The 22602-nt window shown below is 43.1% G+C and overlaps 27 non-coding genes across 27 annotated transcripts; all 27 read right to left on the bottom strand.

Annotated features, from left to right (window-relative positions):
• Positions 1-255: 255 nt before the first annotated feature.
• On the bottom strand, positions 256-328 carry TRNAV-CAC (transfer RNA valine (anticodon CAC)). Its single transcript has one exon. It is a non-coding gene; the product is annotated as a tRNA-Val (tRNA).
• An 81-nt stretch (positions 329-409) lies between these two features.
• Positions 410-482, bottom strand: TRNAV-CAC (transfer RNA valine (anticodon CAC)). Its single transcript has one exon. It is a non-coding gene; the product is annotated as a tRNA-Val (tRNA).
• Positions 483-2825: 2343 nt separating this feature from the next.
• Positions 2826-2898, bottom strand: TRNAV-AAC (transfer RNA valine (anticodon AAC)). Its single transcript has one exon. It is a non-coding gene; the product is annotated as a tRNA-Val (tRNA).
• Positions 2899-3197: 299 nt separating this feature from the next.
• TRNAV-CAC (transfer RNA valine (anticodon CAC)) lies at positions 3198-3270 on the bottom strand. Its single transcript has one exon. It is a non-coding gene; the product is annotated as a tRNA-Val (tRNA).
• Positions 3271-3845: 575 nt separating this feature from the next.
• On the bottom strand, positions 3846-3918 carry TRNAV-AAC (transfer RNA valine (anticodon AAC)). Its single transcript has one exon. It is a non-coding gene; the product is annotated as a tRNA-Val (tRNA).
• A 299-nt stretch (positions 3919-4217) lies between these two features.
• On the bottom strand, positions 4218-4290 carry TRNAV-CAC (transfer RNA valine (anticodon CAC)). The gene has a single exon. It is a non-coding gene; the product is annotated as a tRNA-Val (tRNA).
• Positions 4291-6787: 2497 nt separating this feature from the next.
• TRNAV-AAC (transfer RNA valine (anticodon AAC)) lies at positions 6788-6860 on the bottom strand. The gene has a single exon. It is a non-coding gene; the product is annotated as a tRNA-Val (tRNA).
• Positions 6861-7159: 299 nt separating this feature from the next.
• TRNAV-CAC (transfer RNA valine (anticodon CAC)) lies at positions 7160-7232 on the bottom strand. The gene has a single exon. It is a non-coding gene; the product is annotated as a tRNA-Val (tRNA).
• A 575-nt stretch (positions 7233-7807) lies between these two features.
• TRNAV-AAC (transfer RNA valine (anticodon AAC)) lies at positions 7808-7880 on the bottom strand. Its single transcript has one exon. It is a non-coding gene; the product is annotated as a tRNA-Val (tRNA).
• Positions 7881-8179: 299 nt separating this feature from the next.
• TRNAV-CAC (transfer RNA valine (anticodon CAC)) lies at positions 8180-8252 on the bottom strand. Its single transcript has one exon. It is a non-coding gene; the product is annotated as a tRNA-Val (tRNA).
• A 2497-nt stretch (positions 8253-10749) lies between these two features.
• Positions 10750-10822, bottom strand: TRNAV-AAC (transfer RNA valine (anticodon AAC)). The gene has a single exon. It is a non-coding gene; the product is annotated as a tRNA-Val (tRNA).
• Positions 10823-11121: 299 nt separating this feature from the next.
• On the bottom strand, positions 11122-11194 carry TRNAV-CAC (transfer RNA valine (anticodon CAC)). Its single transcript has one exon. It is a non-coding gene; the product is annotated as a tRNA-Val (tRNA).
• Positions 11195-11769: 575 nt separating this feature from the next.
• On the bottom strand, positions 11770-11842 carry TRNAV-AAC (transfer RNA valine (anticodon AAC)). The gene has a single exon. It is a non-coding gene; the product is annotated as a tRNA-Val (tRNA).
• Positions 11843-12141: 299 nt separating this feature from the next.
• On the bottom strand, positions 12142-12214 carry TRNAV-CAC (transfer RNA valine (anticodon CAC)). Its single transcript has one exon. It is a non-coding gene; the product is annotated as a tRNA-Val (tRNA).
• Positions 12215-13588: 1374 nt separating this feature from the next.
• On the bottom strand, positions 13589-13661 carry TRNAV-CAC (transfer RNA valine (anticodon CAC)). Its single transcript has one exon. It is a non-coding gene; the product is annotated as a tRNA-Val (tRNA).
• Positions 13662-14711: 1050 nt separating this feature from the next.
• Positions 14712-14784, bottom strand: TRNAV-AAC (transfer RNA valine (anticodon AAC)). Its single transcript has one exon. It is a non-coding gene; the product is annotated as a tRNA-Val (tRNA).
• A 299-nt stretch (positions 14785-15083) lies between these two features.
• TRNAV-CAC (transfer RNA valine (anticodon CAC)) lies at positions 15084-15156 on the bottom strand. Its single transcript has one exon. It is a non-coding gene; the product is annotated as a tRNA-Val (tRNA).
• A 575-nt stretch (positions 15157-15731) lies between these two features.
• TRNAV-AAC (transfer RNA valine (anticodon AAC)) lies at positions 15732-15804 on the bottom strand. The gene has a single exon. It is a non-coding gene; the product is annotated as a tRNA-Val (tRNA).
• Positions 15805-16751: 947 nt separating this feature from the next.
• TRNAV-AAC (transfer RNA valine (anticodon AAC)) lies at positions 16752-16824 on the bottom strand. Its single transcript has one exon. It is a non-coding gene; the product is annotated as a tRNA-Val (tRNA).
• Positions 16825-17123: 299 nt separating this feature from the next.
• On the bottom strand, positions 17124-17196 carry TRNAV-CAC (transfer RNA valine (anticodon CAC)). The gene has a single exon. It is a non-coding gene; the product is annotated as a tRNA-Val (tRNA).
• Positions 17197-17771: 575 nt separating this feature from the next.
• On the bottom strand, positions 17772-17844 carry TRNAV-AAC (transfer RNA valine (anticodon AAC)). Its single transcript has one exon. It is a non-coding gene; the product is annotated as a tRNA-Val (tRNA).
• A 353-nt stretch (positions 17845-18197) lies between these two features.
• Positions 18198-18270, bottom strand: TRNAV-AAC (transfer RNA valine (anticodon AAC)). Its single transcript has one exon. It is a non-coding gene; the product is annotated as a tRNA-Val (tRNA).
• A 1051-nt stretch (positions 18271-19321) lies between these two features.
• TRNAV-AAC (transfer RNA valine (anticodon AAC)) lies at positions 19322-19394 on the bottom strand. The gene has a single exon. It is a non-coding gene; the product is annotated as a tRNA-Val (tRNA).
• Positions 19395-19693: 299 nt separating this feature from the next.
• TRNAV-CAC (transfer RNA valine (anticodon CAC)) lies at positions 19694-19766 on the bottom strand. Its single transcript has one exon. It is a non-coding gene; the product is annotated as a tRNA-Val (tRNA).
• Positions 19767-20816: 1050 nt separating this feature from the next.
• TRNAV-AAC (transfer RNA valine (anticodon AAC)) lies at positions 20817-20889 on the bottom strand. The gene has a single exon. It is a non-coding gene; the product is annotated as a tRNA-Val (tRNA).
• Positions 20890-21188: 299 nt separating this feature from the next.
• On the bottom strand, positions 21189-21261 carry TRNAV-CAC (transfer RNA valine (anticodon CAC)). The gene has a single exon. It is a non-coding gene; the product is annotated as a tRNA-Val (tRNA).
• Positions 21262-22312: 1051 nt separating this feature from the next.
• TRNAV-AAC (transfer RNA valine (anticodon AAC)) lies at positions 22313-22385 on the bottom strand. Its single transcript has one exon. It is a non-coding gene; the product is annotated as a tRNA-Val (tRNA).
• Positions 22386-22602: the final 217 nt, after the last annotated feature.

The following is a 22602-nucleotide window of genomic DNA, read 5'->3' as shown; positions in this document are numbered from 1 at the left end:
TGTGCAAGCACTGACTGCAAGACAGAAAATGCTGTCTTGCATTCGGTACTTGCACATGGCGCATGCTGATTTAATGAGTGCAATTTAGCTTTTTCTCAGACAACATTAGCTTCAGGTTTTTGGAAACCACTTTATTCAGCTAACAGATCGCTTACGTCTTGCCGAGTATACGTGATTTTTGGATTCATAGTCAAGCAGGTGCATTTCCAATTCAGAAGACTTCTAACGTCAGCAGATTTAGCAAAAATTAAATAATGTTTCTGCCAGGTTTCGAACCTGGGACCTTTCGCGTGTGAGGCGAACGTGATAACCACTACACTACAGAAACTGCCACTATGCCGACTTTGCGCAGGAAAATTTCCAATTCAGAAGACTTCTAACGTCAGCAGATTTAGCAAAAATTAAATAATGTTTCTGCCAGGTTTCGAACCTGGGACCTTTCGCGTGTGAGGCGAACGTGATAACCACTACACTACAGAAACTGCCCCAATGCCGACTTTGCACAGGAAAATTGGGGGAATGTGTTTGCTGCATACCCATCGTATTTAAAAAGTCCCCAGATTCAAATGCCTATTTCCTTCAACATACATAGAAGAAGAAAACAGTCTGTTGATGTGAAATTGTATTCTTGGCAAAAGTTTGATCTGTCCAGTTAATCATTTCCAAACCTACACACATACAGCAAACAATCCCTCCCCTCTGCCTGTGATATAATTAAGGCAGTTAATGCATTAACTTAATTATCCCCAGGCAGTCAAAAATAAAAAACGCACATTTTTCTAAAGTACCATAAGTGGCCCAAAACACAACATATCCCATAAATGTTACATCACCCGACAGCTCTGATCTGGGTGAGCGACATATCCGAAAATCACCCGGATCATATCAGGGGTTCAGAAATTTCATAGAAGTCATAATTTTGCCCAGGCGAACCCGGGATTTCATGCCCAAAACAGTTCCATAGATTGGCGGCTAAGTGCCGCTGGAGGACCGACCTGGAACCGCGAGGTTTTCATGCCGAAAATAGCTCCAGGGCATTCGCGGCAAAGTCCCCTTGAAGTCTATTCGTGGTTTAAGTCAATGCGAACAAGATGGCCGCCACCGCGTGTTCCAATGTCGAATGGCGGCCACGTCGACTGTTCGGGAGTTCGAAGAACCATTGTCTAAAGTCCCAATGGCCACAAATAGGGTCTCTCAGCCAAAACTAATTAAAAGGGGCCATAGTCACAGAGCAAAAGGTTGGCAAATATTCCTCTCCAAAAACCAGTGGCGAGGTCACTTTCGCCACAACTCTATTCAGCAAGCTGATCGCTCATGTGAGTAAACATGATTTTCTTGCATTTTTAGTAGAAAATCCATCTCTGAAAGTACAGCGAGCATGAGTTTTGCTTTTGTCGACGGTGATTTTTGCACAAAACCCTTCTCCCATTGTAGGGAATATGACAAAAAGAACAGATGCACTTGAAATTTGCAAAGAGACTTCGAAAAGCCGCATTCTAACAAAAAGGAATCCAAAACAGAACAAAAGCAATGTTTCTGCCCGGTTTCGAACCGGGGACCTTTCGCGTGATAACCACTTAATTCAGCTAACAGATCGCTTACGTCTTGCCGAGTATACGTGATTTTTGGATTCATAGTCAAGCAGGTGCATTTCCAATTCAGAAGACTTCTAACGTCAGCAGATTTAGCAAAAATTAAATAATGTTTCTGCCAGGTTTCGAATCTGGGACCTTTCGTGTGTGAGGCGAACGTGATAACCACTACACTAAAGAAACTGCCACAATGCCGACTTTGCGCAGGAAAATTGGGGGAATGTGTTTGCTGCATACCCATCGTATTTAAAAAGTCCCCAGATTCAAATGCCTATTTCCTTCAACATACATAGAAGAAGAAAACAGTCTGTTGATGTGAAATTGTATTCTTGGCAAAAGTTTGATCTGTCCAGTCAATCATTTCCAAACCTACACACATACAGCAAACAATCCCTCCCCTCTGCCTGTGATATAATTAAGGCAGTTAATGCATTAACTTAATAATCCCCAGGCAGAAAAAAATAAAAACCGCACATTTTTCTAAAGTACCATAAGTGGCCCAAAACACAACATATCCCCATAAATGTTACATCACCCGACAGCTCTGATCTGGGTGAGCGACATATCCGAAAATCACGCAGATCAGATCAGGGGTTCAGAAATTAAATAGAAGTCATAATTTTGCCCAGGCGAACCCGGGATTTCATGCCCAAAACAGTTCCATAGATTGGCGGCTAAGTGCCGCTGGAGGACCGACCTGGAACCGCGAGGTTTTCATGCCGAAAATAGCTCCAGGGCATTCGCGGCAAAGTCCCCTTGAAGTCTATTCGTGGTTTAAGTCAATGCGAACAAGATGGCCGCCACCGCGTGTTCCAATGTCGAATGGCGGCCACGTCGACTGTTCGGGAGTTCGAAGAACCATTGTCTAAAGTCCCAATGGCCACAAATAGGGTCTCTCAGCCAAAACAAATTAAAAGGGGCCATAGTCACAGAGCAAAAGGTTGGCAAATATTCCTCTCCAAAAACCAGTGGCGAGGTCACTTTCGCCACAACTCTATTCAGCAAGCTGATCGCTCATGTGAGTAAACATGATTTTCTTGCATTTTTAGTAGAAAATCCATCTCTGAAAATACAGCGAGCATGAGTTTTGCTTTTGTCGACGGTGATTTTTGCACAAAACCCTTCTCCCATTATAGGGAATATGACAAAAAGAACAGATGCACTTGAAATTTGCAAAGAGACTTCGAAAAGCCGCATTCTAACAAAAAGGAATCCAAAACAGAACAAAAGCAATGTTTCTGCCCGGCTTCGAACCGGGGACCTTTCGCGTGTTAGGCGAACGTGATAACCACTACACTACAGAAACTACAGCTGTGCACATCCATGTTGAGACCGGAGTAGCATGCGCCATGTGCAAGCACTGACTGCAAGACAGAAAATGCTGTCTTGCATTCGGTACTTGCACATGGCGCATGCTGATTTAATGAGTGCAATTTAGCTTTTTCTCAGACAACATTAGCTTCAGGTTTTTGGAAACCACTTTATTCAGCTAACAGATCGCTTACGTCTTGCCGAGTATACGTGGTTTTTGGATTTATAGTCAAGCAGGTGCATTTCCAATTCAGAAGACTTCTAACGTCAGCAGATTTAGCAAAAATTAAATAATGTTTCTGCCAGGTTTCGAACCTGGGACCTTTCGCGTGTGAGGCGAACGTGATAACCACTACACTACAGAAACTGCCACAATGCCGACTTTGCGCAGGAAAATTGGGGGAATGTGTTTGCTGCATACCCATCGTATTTAAAAAGTCCCCAGATTCAAATGCCTATTTCCTTCAACATACATAGAAGAAGAAAACAGTCTGTTGATGTGAAATTGTATTCTTGGCAAAAGTTTGATCTGTCCAGTCAATCATTTCCGAAGAACCATTCGAAGAACCATTGTCTAAAGTCCCAATGGCCACAAATACGGTCTCTCAGCCAAAACAAATTAAAAGGGGCCATAGTCACAGAGCAAAAGGTTGGCAAATATTCCTCTCCAAAAACCAGTGGCGAGGTCACTTTCGCCACAACTCTATTCAGCAAGCTGATCGCTCATGTGAGTAAACATGATTTTCTTGCATTTTTAGTAGAAAATCCATCTCTGAAAATACAGCGAGCATGAGTTTTGCTTTTGTCGACGGTGATTTTTGCACAAAACCCTTCTCCCATTGTAGGGAATATGACAAAAAGAACAGATGCACTTGAAATTTGCAAAGAGACTTCGAAAAGCCGCATTCTAACAAAAAGGAATCCAAAACAGAACAAAAGCAATGTTTCTGCCCGGCTTCGAACCAGGGACCTTTCGCGTGTTAGGCGAACGTGATAACCACTACACTACAGAAATTACAGCTGTGCACCTCCATGTTGAGACCGGAGTAGCATGCGCCATGTGCAAGCACTGACTGCAAGACAGAAAATGCTGTCTTGCATTCGGTACTTGCACATGGCGCATGCTGATTTAATGAGTGCAATTTAGCTTTTTCTCAGACAACATTAGCTTCAGGTTTTTGGAAACCACTTTATTCAGCTAACAGATCGCTTACGTCTTGCCGAGTATACGTGATTTTTGGATTCATAGTCAAGCAGGTGCATTTCCAATTCAGAAGACTTCTAACGTCAGCAGATTTAGCAAAAATTAAATAATGTTTCTGCCAGGTTTCGAACCTGGGACCTTTCGCGTGTGAGGCGAACGTGATAACCACTACACTACAGAAACTGCCACTATGCCGACTTTGCGCAGGAAAATTTCCAATTCAGAAGACTTCTAACGTTAGCAGATTTAGCAAAAATTAAATAATGTTTCTGCCAGGTTTCGAACCTGGGACCTTTCGCATGTGAGGCGAACCTGATAACCACTACACTACAGAAACTGCCACAATTCCGACTTTGCACAGGAAAATTGGGGGAATGTGTTTGCTGCATACCCATCGTATTTAAAAAGTCCCCAGATTCAAATGCCTATTTCCTTCAACATACATAGAAGAAGAAAACAGTCTGTTGATGTGAAATTGTATTCTTGGCAAAAGTTTGATCTGTCCAGTTAATCATTTCCAAACCTACACACATACAGCAAACAATCCCTCCCCTCTGCCTGTGATATAATTAAGGCAGTTAATGCATTAACTTAATTATCCCCAGGCAGTCAAAAATAAAAAACGCACATTTTTCTAAAGTACCATAAGTGGCCCAAAACACAACATATCCCATAAATGTTACATCACCCGACAGCTCTGATCTGGGTGAGCGACATATCCGAAAATCACCCGGATCATATCAGGGGTTCAGAAATTTCATAGAAGTCATAATTTTGCCCAGGCGAACCCGGGATTTCATGCCCAAAACAGTTCCATAGATTGGCGGCTAAGTGCCGCTGGAGGACCGACCTGGAACCGCGAGGTTTTCATGCCGAAAATAGCTCCAGGGCATTCGCGGCAAAGTCCCCTTGAAGTCTATTCGTGGTTTAAGTCAATGCGAACAAGATAGCCGCCACCGCGTGTTCCAATGTCGAATGGCGGCCACGTCGACTGTTCGGGAGTTCGAAGAACCATTGTCTAAAGTCCCAATGGCCACAAATAGGGTCTCTCAGCCAAAACTAATTAAAAGGGGCCATAGTCACAGAGCAAAAGGTTGGCAAATATTCCTCTCCAAAAACCAGTGGCGAGGTCACTTTCGCCACAACTCTATTCAGCAAGCTGATCGCTCATGTGAGTAAACATGATTTTCTTGCATTTTTAGTAGAAAATCCATCTCTGAAAGTACAGCGAGCATGAGTTTTGCTTTTGTCGACGGTGATTTTTGCACAAAACCCTTCTCCCATTGTAGGGAATATGACAAAAAGAACAGATGCACTTGAAATTTGCAAAGAGACTTCGAAAAGCCGCATTCTAACAAAAAGGAATCCAAAACAGAACAAAAGCAATGTTTCTGCCCGGTTTCGAACCGGGGACCTTTCGCGTGATAACCACTTAATTCAGCTAACAGATCGCTTACGTCTTGCCGAGTATACGTGATTTTTGGATTCATAGTCAAGCAGGTGCATTTCCAATTCAGAAGACTTCTAACGTCAGCAGATTTAGCAAAAATTAAATAATGTTTCTGCCAGGTTTCGAATCTGGGACCTTTCGTGTGTGAGGCGAACGTGATAACCACTACACTAAAGAAACTGCCACAATGCCGACTTTGCGCAGGAAAATTGGGGGAATGTGTTTGCTGCATACCCATCGTATTTAAAAAGTCCCCAGATTCAAATGCCTATTTCCTTCAACATACATAGAAGAAGAAAACAGTCTGTTGATGTGAAATTGTATTCTTGGCAAAAGTTTGATCTGTCCAGTCAATCATTTCCAAACCTACACACATACAGCAAACAATCCCTCCCCTCTGCCTGTGATATAATTAAGGCAGTTAATGCATTAACTTAATAATCCCCAGGCAGAAAAAAATAAAAACCGCACATTTTTCTAAAGTACCATAAGTGGCCCAAAACACAACATATCCCCATAAATGTTACATCACCCGACAGCTCTGATCTGGGTGAGCGACATATCCGAAAATCACGCAGATCAGATCAGGGGTTCAGAAATTAAATAGAAGTCATAATTTTGCCCAGGCGAACCCGGGATTTCATGCCCAAAACAGTTCCATAGATTGGCGGCTAAGTGCCGCTGGAGGACCGACCTGGAACCGCGAGGTTTTCATGCCGAAAATAGCTCCAGGGCATTCGCGGCAAAGTCCCCTTGAAGTCTATTCGTGGTTTAAGTCAATGCGAACAAGATGGCCGCCACCGCGTGTTCCAATGTCGAATGGCGGCCACGTCGACTGTTCGGGAGTTCGAAGAACCATTGTCTAAAGTCCCAATGGCCACAAATAGGGTCTCTCAGCCAAAACAAATTAAAAGGGGCCATAGTCACAGAGCAAAAGGTTGGCAAATATTCCTCTCCAAAAACCAGTGGCGAGGTCACTTTCGCCACAACTCTATTCAGCAAGCTGATCGCTCATGTGAGTAAACATGATTTTCTTGCATTTTTAGTAGAAAATCCATCTCTGAAAATACAGCGAGCATGAGTTTTGCTTTTGTCGACGGTGATTTTTGCACAAAACCCTTCTCCCATTGTAGGGAATATGACAAAAAGAACAGATGCACTTGAAATTTGCAAAGAGACTTCGAAAAGCCGCATTCTAACAAAAAGGAATCCAAAACAGAACAAAAGCAATGTTTCTGCCCGGCTTCGAACCGGGGACCTTTCGCGTGTTAGGCGAACGTGATAACCACTACACTACAGAAACTACAGCTGTGCACATCCATGTTGAGACCGGAGTAGCATGCGCCATGTGCAAGCACTGACTGCAAGACAGAAAATGCTGTCTTGCATTCGGTACTTGCACATGGCGCATGCTGATTTAATGAGTGCAATTTAGCTTTTTCTCAGACAACATTAGCTTCAGGTTTTTGGAAACCACTTTATTCAGCTAACAGATCGCTTACGTCTTGCCGAGTATACGTGGTTTTTGGATTTATAGTCAAGCAGGTGCATTTCCAATTCAGAAGACTTCTAACGTCAGCAGATTTAGCAAAAATTAAATAATGTTTCTGCCAGGTTTCGAACCTGGGACCTTTCGCGTGTGAGGCGAACGTGATAACCACTACACTACAGAAACTGCCACAATGCCGACTTTGCGCAGGAAAATTGGGGGAATGTGTTTGCTGCATACCCATCGTATTTAAAAAGTCCCCAGATTCAAATGCCTATTTCCTTCAACATACATAGAAGAAGAAAACAGTCTGTTGATGTGAAATTGTATTCTTGGCAAAAGTTTGATCTGTCCAGTCAATCATTTCCGAAGAACCATTCGAAGAACCATTGTCTAAAGTCCCAATGGCCACAAATACGGTCTCTCAGCCAAAACAAATTAAAAGGGGCCATAGTCACAGAGCAAAAGGTTGGCAAATATTCCTCTCCAAAAACCAGTGGCGAGGTCACTTTCGCCACAACTCTATTCAGCAAGCTGATCGCTCATGTGAGTAAACATGATTTTCTTGCATTTTTAGTAGAAAATCCATCTCTGAAAATACAGCGAGCATGAGTTTTGCTTTTGTCGACGGTGATTTTTGCACAAAACCCTTCTCCCATTGTAGGGAATATGACAAAAAGAACAGATGCACTTGAAATTTGCAAAGAGACTTCGAAAAGCCGCATTCTAACAAAAAGGAATCCAAAACAGAACAAAAGCAATGTTTCTGCCCGGCTTCGAACCAGGGACCTTTCGCGTGTTAGGCGAACGTGATAACCACTACACTACAGAAATTACAGCTGTGCACCTCCATGTTGAGACCGGAGTAGCATGCGCCATGTGCAAGCACTGACTGCAAGACAGAAAATGCTGTCTTGCATTCGGTACTTGCACATGGCGCATGCTGATTTAATGAGTGCAATTTAGCTTTTTCTCAGACAACATTAGCTTCAGGTTTTTGGAAACCACTTTATTCAGCTAACAGATCGCTTACGTCTTGCCGAGTATACGTGATTTTTGGATTCATAGTCAAGCAGGTGCATTTCCAATTCAGAAGACTTCTAACGTCAGCAGATTTAGCAAAAATTAAATAATGTTTCTGCCAGGTTTCGAACCTGGGACCTTTCGCGTGTGAGGCGAACGTGATAACCACTACACTACAGAAACTGCCACTATGCCGACTTTGCGCAGGAAAATTTCCAATTCAGAAGACTTCTAACGTCAGCAGATTTAGCAAAAATTAAATAATGTTTCTGCCAGGTTTCGAACCTGGGACCTTTCGCGTGTGAGGCGAACCTGATAACCACTACACTACAGAAACTGCCACAATTCCGACTTTGCACAGGAAAATTGGGGGAATGTGTTTGCTGCATACCCATCGTATTTAAAAAGTCCCCAGATTCAAATGCCTATTTCCTTCAACATACATAGAAGAAGAAAACAGTCTGTTGATGTGAAATTGTATTCTTGGCAAAAGTTTGATCTGTCCAGTTAATCATTTCCAAACCTACACACATACAGCAAACAATCCCTCCCCTCTGCCTGTGATATAATTAAGGCAGTTAATGCATTAACTTAATTATCCCCAGGCAGTCAAAAATAAAAAACGCACATTTTTCTAAAGTACCATAAGTGGCCCAAAACACAACATATCCCATAAATGTTACATCACCCGACAGCTCTGATCTGGGTGAGCGACATATCCGAAAATCACCCGGATCATATCAGGGGTTCAGAAATTTCATAGAAGTCATAATTTTGCCCAGGCGAACCCGGGATTTCATGCCCAAAACAGTTCCATAGATTGGCGGCTAAGTGCCGCTGGAGGACCGACCTGGAACCGCGAGGTTTTCATGCCGAAAATAGCTCCAGGGCATTCGCGGCAAAGTCCCCTTGAAGTCTATTCGTGGTTTAAGTCAATGCGAACAAGATAGCCGCCACCGCGTGTTCCAATGTCGAATGGCGGCCACGTCGACTGTTCGGGAGTTCGAAGAACCATTGTCTAAAGTCCCAATGGCCACAAATAGGGTCTCTCAGCCAAAACTAATTAAAAGGGGCCATAGTCACAGAGCAAAAGGTTGGCAAATATTCCTCTCCAAAAACCAGTGGCGAGGTCACTTTCGCCACAACTCTATTCAGCAAGCTGATCGCTCATGTGAGTAAACATGATTTTCTTGCATTTTTAGTAGAAAATCCATCTCTGAAAGTACAGCGAGCATGAGTTTTGCTTTTGTCGACGGTGATTTTTGCACAAAACCCTTCTCCCATTGTAGGGAATATGACAAAAAGAACAGATGCACTTGAAATTTGCAAAGAGACTTCGAAAAGCCGCATTCTAACAAAAAGGAATCCAAAACAGAACAAAAGCAATGTTTCTGCCCGGTTTCGAACCGGGGACCTTTCGCGTGATAACCACTTAATTCAGCTAACAGATCGCTTACGTCTTGCCGAGTATACGTGATTTTTGGATTCATAGTCAAGCAGGTGCATTTCCAATTCAGAAGACTTCTAACGTCAGCAGATTTAGCAAAAATTAAATAATGTTTCTGCCAGGTTTCGAATCTGGGACCTTTCGTGTGTGAGGCGAACGTGATAACCACTACACTAAAGAAACTGCCACAATGCCGACTTTGCGCAGGAAAATTGGGGGAATGTGTTTGCTGCATACCCATCGTATTTAAAAAGTCCCCAGATTCAAATGCCTATTTCCTTCAACATACATAGAAGAAGAAAACAGTCTGTTGATGTGAAATTGTATTCTTGGCAAAAGTTTGATCTGTCCAGTCAATCATTTCCAAACCTACACACATACAGCAAACAATCCCTCCCCTCTGCCTGTGATATAATTAAGGCAGTTAATGCATTAACTTAATAATCCCCAGGCAGAAAAAAATAAAAACCGCACATTTTTCTAAAGTACCATAAGTGGCCCAAAACACAACATATCCCCATAAATGTTACATCACCCGACAGCTCTGATCTGGGTGAGCGACATATCCGAAAATCACGCAGATCAGATCAGGGGTTCAGAAATTAAATAGAAGTCATAATTTTGCCCAGGCGAACCCGGGATTTCATGCCCAAAACAGTTCCATAGATTGGCGGCTAAGTGCCGCTGGAGGACCGACCTGGAACCGCGAGGTTTTCATGCCGAAAATAGCTCCAGGGCATTCGCGGCAAAGTCCCCTTGAAGTCTATTCGTGGTTTAAGTCAATGCGAACAAGATGGCCGCCACCGCGTGTTCCAATGTCGAATGGCGGCCACGTCGACTGTTCGGGAGTTCGAAGAACCATTGTCTAAAGTCCCAATGGCCACAAATAGGGTCTCTCAGCCAAAACAAATTAAAAGGGGCCATAGTCACAGAGCAAAAGGTTGGCAAATATTCCTCTCCAAAAACCAGTGGCGAGGTCACTTTCGCCACAACTCTATTCAGCAAGCTGATCGCTCATGTGAGTAAACATGATTTTCTTGCATTTTTAGTAGAAAATCCATCTCTGAAAATACAGCGAGCATGAGTTTTGCTTTTGTCGACGGTGATTTTTGCACAAAACCCTTCTCCCATTGTAGGGAATATGACAAAAAGAACAGATGCACTTGAAATTTGCAAAGAGACTTCGAAAAGCCGCATTCTAACAAAAAGGAATCCAAAACAGAACAAAAGCAATGTTTCTGCCCGGCTTCGAACCGGGGACCTTTCGCGTGTTAGGCGAACGTGATAACCACTACACTACAGAAACTACAGCTGTGCACATCCATGTTGAGACCGGAGTAGCATGCGCCATGTGCAAGCACTGACTGCAAGACAGAAAATGCTGTCTTGCATTCGGTACTTGCACATGGCGCATGCTGATTTAATGAGTGCAATTTAGCTTTTTCTCAGACAACATTAGCTTCAGGTTTTTGGAAACCACTTTATTCAGCTAACAGATCGCTTACGTCTTGCCGAGTATACGTGGTTTTTGGATTTATAGTCAAGCAGGTGCATTTCCAATTCAGAAGACTTCTAACGTCAGCAGATTTAGCAAAAATTAAATAATGTTTCTGCCAGGTTTCGAACCTGGGACCTTTCGCGTGTGAGGCGAACGTGATAACCACTACACTACAGAAACTGCCACAATGCCGACTTTGCGCAGGAAAATTGGGGGAATGTGTTTGCTGCATACCCATCGTATTTAAAAAGTCCCCAGATTCAAATGCCTATTTCCTTCAACATACATAGAAGAAGAAAACAGTCTGTTGATGTGAAATTGTATTCTTGGCAAAAGTTTGATCTGTCCAGTCAATCATTTCCGAAGAACCATTCGAAGAACCATTGTCTAAAGTCCCAATGGCCACAAATACGGTCTCTCAGCCAAAACAAATTAAAAGGGGCCATAGTCACAGAGCAAAAGGTTGGCAAATATTCCTCTCCAAAAACCAGTGGCGAGGTCACTTTCGCCACAACTCTATTCAGCAAGCTGATCGCTCATGTGAGTAAACATGATTTTCTTGCATTTTTAGTAGAAAATCCATCTCTGAAAATACAGCGAGCATGAGTTTTGCTTTTGTCGACGGTGATTTTTGCACAAAACCCTTCTCCCATTGTAGGGAATATGACAAAAAGAACAGATGCACTTGAAATTTGCAAAGAGACTTCGAAAAGCCGCATTCTAACAAAAAGGAATCCAAAACAGAACAAAAGCAATGTTTCTGCCCGGCTTCGAACCAGGGACCTTTCGCGTGTTAGGCGAACGTGATAACCACTACACTACAGAAATTACAGCTGTGCACCTCCATGTTGAGACCGGAGTAGCATGCGCCATGTGCAAGCACTGACTGCAAGACAGAAAATGCTGTCTTGCATTCGGTACTTGCACATGGCGCATGCTGATTTAATGAGTGCAATTTAGCTTTTTCTCAGACAACATTAGCTTCAGGTTTTTGGAAACCACTTTATTCAGCTAACAGATCGCTTACGTCTTGCCGAGTATACGTGATTTTTGGATTCATAGTCAAGCAGGTGCATTTCCAATTCAGAAGACTTCTAACGTCAGCAGATTTAGCAAAAATTAAATAATGTTTCTGCCAGGTTTCGAACCTGGGACCTTTCGCGTGTGAGGCGAACGTGATAACCACTACACTACAGAAACTGCCACTATGCCGACTTTGCGCAGGAAAATTTCCAATTCAGAAGACTTCTAACGTCAGCAGATTTAGCAAAAATTAAATAATGTTTCTGCCAGGTTTCGAACCTGGGACCTTTCGCGTGTGAGGCGAACCTGATAACCACTACACTACAGAAACTGCCACAATTCCGACTTTGCACAGGAAAATTGGGGGAATGTGTTTGCTGCATACCCATCGTATTTAAAAAGTCCCCAGATTCAAATGCCTATTTCCTTCAACATACATAGAAGAAGAAAACAGTCTGTTGATGTGAAATTGTATTCTTGGCAAAAGTTTGATCTGTCCAGTTAATCATTTCCAAACCTACACACATACAGCAAACAATCCCTCCCCTCTGCCTGTGATATAATTAAGGCAGTTAATGCATTAACTTAATTATCCCCAGGCAGTCAAAAATAAAAAACGCACATTTTTCTAAAGTACCATAAGTGGCCCAAAACACAACATATCCCATAAATGTTACATCACCCGACAGCTCTGATCTGGGTGAGCGACATATCCGAAAATCACCCGGATCATATCAGGGGTTCAGAAATTTCATAGAAGTCATAATTTTGCCCAGGCGAACCCGGGATTTCATGCCCAAAACAGTTCCATAGATTGGCGGCTAAGTGCCGCTGGAGGACCGACCTGGAACCGCGAGGTTTTCATGCCGAAAATAGCTCCAGGGCATTCGCGGCAAAGTCCCCTTGAAGTCTATTCGTGGTTTAAGTCAATGCGAACAAGATAGCCGCCACCGCGTGTTCCAATGTCGAATGGCGGCCACGTCGACTGTTCGGGAGTTCGAAGAACCATTGTCTAAAGTCCCAATGGCCACAAATAGGGTCTCTCAGCCAAAACTAATTAAAAGGGGCCATAGTCACAGAGCAAAAGGTTGGCAAATATTCCTCTCCAAAAACCAGTGGCGAGGTCACTTTCGCCACAACTCTATTCAGCAAGCTGATCGCTCATGTGAGTAAACATGATTTTCTTGCATTTTTAGTAGAAAATCCATCTCTGAAAGTACAGCGAGCATGAGTTTTGCTTTTGTCGACGGTGATTTTTGCACAAAACCCTTCTCCCATTGTAGGGAATATGACAAAAAGAACAGATGCACTTGAAATTTGCAAAGAGACTTCGAAAAGCCGCATTCTAACAAAAAGGAATCCAAAACAGAACAAAAGCAATGTTTCTGCCCGGTTTCGAACCGGGGACCTTTCGCGTGATAACCACTTAATTCAGCTAACAGATCGCTTACGTCTTGCCGAGTATACGTGATTTTTGGATTCATAGTCAAGCAGGTGCATTTCCAATTCAGAAGACTTCTAACATCAGCAGATTTAGCAAAAATTAAATAATGTTTCTGCCAGGTTTCGAACCTGGGACCTTTCGCGTGTGAGGCGAACGTGATAACCACTACACTACAGAAACTGCCACAATGCCGACTTTGCGCAGGAAAATTGGGGGAATGTGTTTGCTGCATACCCATCGTATTTAAAAAGTCCCCAGATTCAAATGCCTATTTCCTTCAACATACATAGAAGAAGAAAACAGTCTGTTGATGTGAAATTGTATTCTTGGCAAAAGTTTGATCTGTCCAGTCAATCATTTCCAAACCTACACACATACAGCAAACAATCCCTCCCCTCTGCCTGTGATATAATTAAGGCAGTTAATGCATTAACTTAATAATCCCCAGGCAGAAAAAAATAAAAACCGCACACTTTTCTAAAGTACCATAAGTGGCCCAAAACACAACATATCCCCATAAATGTTACATCACCCGACAGCTCTGATCTGGGTGAGCGACATATCCGAAAATCACCCAGATCAGATCAGGGGTTCAGAAATTAAATAGAAGTCATAATTTTGCCCAGGCGAACCCGGGATTTCATGCCCAAAACAGTTCCATAGATTGGCGGCTAAGTGCCGCTGGAGGACCGACCTGGAACCGCGAGGTTTTCATGCCGAAAATAGCTCCAGGGCATTCGCGGCAAAGTCCCCTTGAAGTCTATTCGTGGTTTAAGTCAATGCGAACAAGATGGCCGCCACCGCGTGTTCCAATGTCGAATGGCGGCCACGTCGACTGTTCGGGAGTTCGAAGAACCATTGTCTAAAGTCCCAATGGCCACAAATAGGGTCTCTCAGCCAAAACAAATTAAAAGGGGCCATAGTCACAGAGCAAAAGGTTGGCAAATATTCCTCTCCAAAAACCAGTGGCGAGGTCACTTTCGCCACAACTCTATTCAGCAAGCTGATCGCTCATGTGAGTAAACATGATTTTCTTGCATTTTTAGTAGAAAATCCATCTCTGAAAATACAGCGAGCATGAGTTTTGCTTTTGTCGACGGTGATTTTTGCACAAAACCCTTCTCCCATTGTAGGGAATATGACAAAAAGAACAGATGCACTTGAAATTTGCAAAGAGACTTCGAAAAGCCGCATTCTAACAAAAAGGAATCCAAAACAGAACAAAAGCAATGTTTCTGCCCGGCTTCGAACCAGGGACCTTTCGCGTGTTAGGCGAACGTGATAACCACTACACTACAGAAACTACAGCTGTGCACATCCATGTTGAGACCGGAGTAGCATGCGCCATGTGCAAGCACTGACTGCAAGACAGAAAATGCTGTCTTGCATTCGGTACTTGCACATGGCGCATGCTGATTTAATGAGTGCAATTTAGCTTTTTCTCAGACAACATTAGCTTCAGGTTTTTGGAAACCACTTTATTCAGCTAACAGATCGCTTACGTCTTGCCGAGTATACGTGATTTTTGGATTCATAGTCAAGCAGGTGCATTTCCAATTCAGAAGACTTCTAACGTCAGCAGATTTAGCAAAAATTAAATAATGTTTCTGCCAGGTTTCGAACCTGGGACCTTTCGCGTGTGAGGCGAACGTGATAACCACTACACTACAGAAACTGCCACAATGCCGACTTTGCGCAGGAAAATTGGGGGAATGTGTTTGCTGCATACCCATCGTATTTAAAAAGTCCCCAGATTCAAATGCCTATTTCCTTCAACATACATAGAAGAAGAAAACAGTCTGTTGATGTGAAATTGTATTCTTGGCAAAAGTTTGATCTGTCCAGTCAATCATTTCCGAAGAACCATTCGAAGAACCATTGTCTAAAGTCCCAATGGCCACAAATAGGGTCTCTCAGCCAAAACAAATTAAAAGGGGCCATAGTCACAGAGCAAAAGGTTGGCAAATATTCCTCTCCAAAAACCAGTGGCGAGGTCACTTTCGCCACAACTCTATTCAGCAAGCTGATCGCTCATGTGAGTAAACATGATTTTCTTGCATTTTTAGTAGAAAATCCATCTCTGAAAATACAGCGAGCATGAGTTTTGCTTTTGTCGACGGTGATTTTTGCACAAAACCCTTCTCCCATTGTAGGGAATATGACAAAAAGAACAGATGCACTTGAAATTTGCAAAGAGACTTCGAAAAGCCGCATTCTAACAAAAAGGAATCCAAAACAGAACAAAAGCAATGTTTCTGCCCGGCTTCGAACCGGGGACCTTTCGCGTGTTAGGCGAACGTGATAACCACTACACTACAGAAACTACAGCTGTGCACATCCATGTTGAGACCGGAGTAGCATGCGCCATGTGCAAGCACTGACTGCAAGACAGAAAATGCTGTCTTGCATTCGGTACTTGCACATGGCGCATGCTGATTTAATGAGTGCAATTTAGCTTTTTCTCAGACAACATTAGCTTCAGGTTTTAGGAAACCACTTAATTCAGCTAACAGATCGCTTACGTCTTGCCGAGTATACGTGATTTTTGGATTCATAGTCAAGCAGGTGCATTTCCAATTCAGAAGACTTCTAACGTCAGCAGATTTAGCAAAAATTAAATAATGTTTCTGCCAGGTTTCGAACCTGGGACCTTATGCGTGTGAGGCGAACGTGATAACCACTACACTACAGAAACTGCCACAATGCCGACTTTGCGCAGGAAAATTGGGGGAATGTGTTTGCTGCATACCCATCGTATTTAAAAAGTCCCCAGATTCAAATGCCTATTTCCTTCAACATACATAGAAGAAGAAAACAGTCTGTTGATGTGAAATTGTATTCTTGGCAAAAGTTTGATCTGTCCAGTCAATCATTTCCGAAGAACCATTCGAAGAACCATTGTCTAAAGTCCCATTGGCCACAAATACGGTCTCTCAGCCAAAACAAATTAAAAGGGGCCATAGTCACAGAGCAAAAGGTTGGCAAATATTCCTCTCCAAAAACCAGTGGCGAGGTCACTTTCGCCACAACTCTATTCAGCAAGCTGATCGCTCATGTGAGTAAACATGATTTTCTTGCATTTTTAGTAGAAAATCCATCTCTGAAAGTACAGCGAGCATGAGTTTTGCTTTTGTCGACGGTGATTTTTGCACAAAACCCTTCTCCCATTGTAGGGAATATGACAAAAGGAACAGATGCACTTGAAATTTGCAAAGAGACTTCGAAAAGCCGCATTCTAACAAAAAGGAATCCAAAACAGAATAAAAGCAATGTTTCTGCCCGGTTTCAAACCGGGGACCTTTCGCGTGTTAGGCGAACGTGATAACCACTACACTACAGAAACTACAGCTGTGCACATCCATGTTGAGACCGGAGTAGCATGCGCCATGTGCAAGCACTGAATGCAAGACAGAAAATGCTGTCTTGCATTCGGTACTTGCACATGGCGCATGCTGATTTAATGAGTGCAATTCAGCTTTTTCTCAGACAACATTGGCTTCAGGTTTTTGGAAACCACTTTATTCAGCTAACAGATCGCTTACGTCTTGCCGAGTATACGTGATTTTTGGATTCATAGTCAAGCAGGTGCATTTCCAATTCAGAAGACTTCTAACGTCAGCAGATTGAGCAAAAATTAAATAATGTTTCTGCCAGGTTTCGAACCTGGGACCTTTCGCGTGTGAGGCGAACGTGATAACCACTACACTACAGAAACTGCCACAATGCCGACTTTGCACAGGAAAATTGGGGGAATGTGTTTGCTGCATACCCATCGTATTTAAAAAGTCCCCAGATTCAAATGCCTATTTCCTTCAACATACATAGAAGAAGAAAACAGTCTGTTGATGTGAAATTGTATTCTTGGCAAAAGTTTGATCTGTCCAGTCAATCATTTCCGAAGAACCATTCGAAGAACCATTGTCTAAAGTCCCAATGGCCACAAATACGGTCTCTCAGCCAAAACAAATTAAAAGGGGCCATAGTCACAGAGCAAAAGGTTGGCAAATATTCCTCTCCAAAAACCAGTGGCGAGGTCACTTTCGCCACAACTCTATTCAGCAAGCTGATCGCTCATGTGAGTAAACATGATTTTCTTGCATTTTTAGTAGAAAATCCATCTCTGAAAGTACAGCGAGCATGAGTTTTGCTTTTGTCGACGGTGATTTTTGCACAAAACCCTTCTCCCATTGTAGGGAATATGACAAAAAGAACAGATGCACTTGAAATTTGCAAAGAGACTTTGAAAAGCCGCATTCTAACAAAAAGGAATCCAAAACAGAACAAAAGCAATGTTTCTGCCCGGTTTCAAACCGGGGACCTTTCGCGTGTTAGGCAAACATGATAACCACTACACTACAGAAACTACAGCAGTGCACATCCCTGTTGAGACCGGAGTAGCATGCGCCATGTGCAAGCACTGAATGCAAGACAGAAAATGCTGTCTTGCATTCGGTACTTGCACATGGCGCATGCTGATTTAATGAGTGCAATTCAGCTTTTTCTCAGACAACATTAGCTTCAGGTTTTTGGAAACCACTTTATTCAGCTAACAGATCGCTTACGTCTTGCCGAGTATACGTGATTTTTGGATTCATAGTCAAGCAGGTGCATTTCCAATTCAAAAATGACAAAAAGAACAGATGCACTTGAAATTTGCAAAGAGACTTCGAAAAGCCGCATTCTAACAAAAAGGAATCCAAAACAGAACAAAAGCAATGTTTCTGCCCGGCTTCGAACCAGGGACCTTTAGCGTGTTAGGCGAACGTGATAACCACTACACTACAGAAACTGCCAGAATGCCGACTTTGCGCAGGGAGATTGGGGGAATGTGTTTGCTGCATACCCATCGTATTTAAAAAGTCCCCAGATTCAAATGCCTATTTCCTTCAACATACATAGAAGAAGAAAACAGTCTGTTGATGTGAAATTGTATTCTTGGCAAAAGTTTGATCTGTCCAGTCAATCATTTCCAAACCTACACACATACAGTAAACAATCCCTCCCCTCTGCCTGTGATATAATTAAGGCAGTTAATGCATTAACTTAATTATCCCCAGGCAGAAAAAAAATAAAAAACGCACATTTTTCTAAAGTACCATAAGTGGCCCAAAACACAACATATCCACATAAATGTTACATCACCCGACAGCTCTGATCTGGGTGAGCGACATATCCGAAAATCACCCAGATCAGATCAGGGGTTCAGAAATTTCATAGAAGTCATAATTTTGCCCAGGCGAACCCGGGATTTCATGCCCAAAACAGTTGCATAGATTGGCGGCTAAGTGCCGCTGGAGGACCGACCTGGAACCGCGAGGTTTTCATGCCGAAAATAGCTCCAGGGCATTCGCGGCAAAGTCCCCTTGAAGTCTATTCGTGGTTTAAGTCAATGTGAACAAGATGTCCGCCACCGCGTGTTCCAATGTCGAATGGCGGCCACGTCGACTGTTCGGGAGTTCGAAGAACCATTGTCTAAAGTCCCAATGGCCACAAATAGGGTCTCTCAGCCAAAACAAATTAAAAGGGGCCATAGTCACAGAGCAAAAGGTTGGCAAATATTCCTCTCCAAAAACCAGTGGCGAGGTCACTTTCGCCACAACTCTATTCAGCAAGCTCATCGCTCATGTGAGTAAACATGATTTTCTTGCATTTTTAGTAGAAAATCCATCTCTGAAAGTACAGCGAGCATGAGTTTTGCTTTTGTCGACGCTGATTTTTGCACAAAACCCTTCTCCCATTGTAGGGAATATGACAAAAAGAACAGATGCACTTGAAATTTGCAAAGAGACTTCGAAAAGCCGCATTCTAACAAAAAGGAATCCAAAACGGAACAAAAGCATTGTTTCTGCCCGGCTTCGAACCGGGGACCTTTCGCGTGTTAGGCGAACGTGATAACCACTACACTACAGAAACTACAGCTGTGCAGATCCATGTTGAGACCGGAGTAGCATGCGCCATGTGCAAGCACTGAATGCAAGACAGAAAATGCTGTCTTGCATTCGGTACTTGCACATGGCGCATGCTGATTTAATGAGTGCAATTCAGCTTTTTCTCAGACAACATTAGCTTCAGGTTTTTGGAAACCACTTTATTCAGCTAACAGATCGCTTACGTCTTGCCGAGTATACGTGATTTTTGGATTCATAGTCAAGCAGGTGCATTTCCAATTCAGAAGACTTCTAACGTCAGCAGATTTAGCAAAAATTAAATAATGTTTCTGCCAGGTTTCGAACCTGGGACCTTTCGCGTGTGAGGCGAACGTGATAACCACTACACTACAGAAACTGCCACAATGCCGACTTTGCGCAGGAAAATTGGGGGAATGTGTTTGCTGCATACCCATCGTATTTAAAAAGTCCCCAGATTCAAATGCCTATTTCCTTCAACATACATAGAAGAAGAAAACAGTCTGTTGATGTGAAATTGCATTCTTGGCAAAAGTTTGATCTGTCCAGTCAATCATTTCCAAACCTACACACATACAGCAAACAATCCCTCCCCTCTGCCTGTGATATAATTAAGGCAGTTAATGCATTAACTTAATTATCCCCAGGCAGAAAAAAATTAAAAACGCACATTTTTCTAAAGTACCATAAGTGGCCCAAAACACAACATATCCCCATAAATGTTACATCACCCGACAGCTCTGATCTGGGTGAGCGACATATCCGAAAATCACCCAGATCAGATCAGGGGTTCAGAAATTTCATAGAAGTCATAATTTTGCCCAGGCGAACCCGGGATTTCATGCCCAAAACAGTTCCATAGATTCGCGGCTAAGTGCCGCTGGAGGACCGACCTGGAACCGCGAGGTTTTCATGCCGAAAATAGCTCCAGGGCATTCGCGGCAAAGTCCCCTTGAAGTCTATTCGTGGTTTAAGTCAATGCGAACAAGATGGCCGCCACCGCGTGTTCCAATGTTGAATGGCGGCCACGTCGACTGTTCGGGAGTTCGAAGAACCATTGTCTAAAGTCCCAATGGCCACAGATAGGGTCTCTCAGCCAAAACAAATTAAAAGGGGCCATAGTCACAGAGCAAAAGGTTGGCAAATATTCCTCTCCAAAAACCAGTGGCGAGGTCACTTTCGCCACAACTCTATTCAGCAAGCTGATCGCTCATGTGAGTAAACATGATTTTCTTGCATTTTTAGTAGAAAATCCATCTCTGAAAGTACAGCGAGCATGAGTTTTGCTTTTGTCGACGGTGATTTTTGCACAAAACCCTTCTCCCATTGTAGGGAATATGACAAAAAGAACAGATGCACTTGAAATTTGCAAAGAGACTTTGAAAAGCCGCATTCTAACAAAAAGGAATCCAAAACAGAACAAAAGCAATGTTTCTGCCCGGTTTCAAACCGGGGACCTTTCGCGTGTTAGGCAAACATGATAACCACTACACTACAGAAACTACAGCAGTGCACATCCCTGTTGAGACCGGAGTAGCATGCGCCATGTGCAAGCACTGAATGCAAGACAGAAAATGCTGTCTTGCATTCGGTACTTGCACATGGCGCATGCTGATTTAATGAGTGCAATTCAGCTTTTTCTCAGACAACATTAGCTTCAGGTTTTTGGAAACCACTTTATTCAGCTAACAGATCGCTTACGTCTTGCCGAGTATACGTGATTTTTGGATTCATAGTCAAGCAGGTGCATTTCCAATTCAGAAGACTTCTAACGTCAGCAGATTTAGCAAAAATTAAATAATGTTTCTGCCAGGTTTCGAACCTGGGACCTTTCGCGTGTGAGGCAAACGTGATAACCACTACACTACAGAAACTGCCACAATGCCGACTTTGCACAGGAAAATTGGGGGAATGTGTTTGCTGCATACCCATCGTATTTAAAAAGTCCCCAGATTCAAATGCCTATTTCCTTCAACATACATAGAAGAAGAAAACAGTCTGTTGATGTGAAATTGTATTCTTGGCAACAGTTTGATCTGTCCAGTCAATCATTTCCAAACCTACACACATACAGTAAACAATCCCTCCCCTCTGCCTGTGATATAATTAAGGCAGTTAATGCATTAACTTAATTATCCCCAGGCAGAAAAAAAATAAAAAACGCACATTTTTCTAAAGTACCATAAGTGGCCCAAAACACAACATATCCACATAAATGTTACATCACCCGACAGCTCTGATCTGGGTGAGAGACATATCCGAAAATCACCCAAATCAGATCAGGGGTTCAGAAATTTCATAGAAGTCATAATTTTGCCCAGGCGAACCCGGGATTTCATGCCCAAAACAGTTCCATAGATTGGCGGCTAAGTGCCGCTGGAGGACCGACCGGGAACCGCGAGGTTTTCATGCCGAAAATAGCTCCAGGGCATTCGCGGCAAAGTCCCCTTGAAGTCTATTCGTGGTTTAAGTCAATGCGAACAAGATGGCCGCCACCGCGTGTTCCAATGTCGAATGGCGGCCACGTCGACTGTTCGGGAGTTCGAAGAACCATTGTCTAAAGTCCCAATGGCCACAAATAGGGTCTCTCAGCCAAAACAAATTAAAAGGGGCCATAGTCACAGAGCAAAAGGTTGGCAAATATTCCTCTCCAAAAACAAGTGGCGAGGTCACTTTCGCCACAACTCTATTCACCAAGCTGATCGCTCATGTGAGTAAACATGATTTTCTTGCATTTTTAGTAGAAAATCCATCTCTGAAAGTACAGCGAGCATGAGTTTTGCTTTTGTCGACGGTGATTTTTGCACAAAACCCTTCTCCCATTGTAGGGAATATGACAAAAAGAACAGATGCACTTGAAATTTGTTAAGAGACTTCGAAAAGCCGCATTCGAACAAAAAAGAATCCAAAACGGAACGATAGCAATGTTTCAGCCCGGTTTCGAACCGGGGACCTTTCGCGTGTTAGGCGAACGTGATAACCACTACACTACAGAAACTACAGCTGTGCACATCCCTGTCGATACCGGAGTAGCATGCGCCATGTGCAAGCACTGAATGCAAGACAGAAAATGCTGTCTTGCATTCGGTACTTGCACATGGCGCATGCTGATTTAATGAGTGCAATTCAGCTTTTTCTCAGACAACATTAGCTTCAGGTTTTTGGAAACCACTTTATTCAGCTAACAGATCGCTTACGTCTTGCCGAGTATACGT

This window comes from Pelobates fuscus, chromosome 2 (genome assembly GCF_036172605.1).
Source record: "Pelobates fuscus isolate aPelFus1 chromosome 2, aPelFus1.pri, whole genome shotgun sequence".
In the NCBI taxonomy this organism is placed as follows: domain Eukaryota; kingdom Metazoa; phylum Chordata; class Amphibia; order Anura; family Pelobatidae; genus Pelobates; species Pelobates fuscus.
Note: the sequence above shows the minus strand (reverse complement) of the source record. Positions and strands in the feature narration are given on the sequence as shown.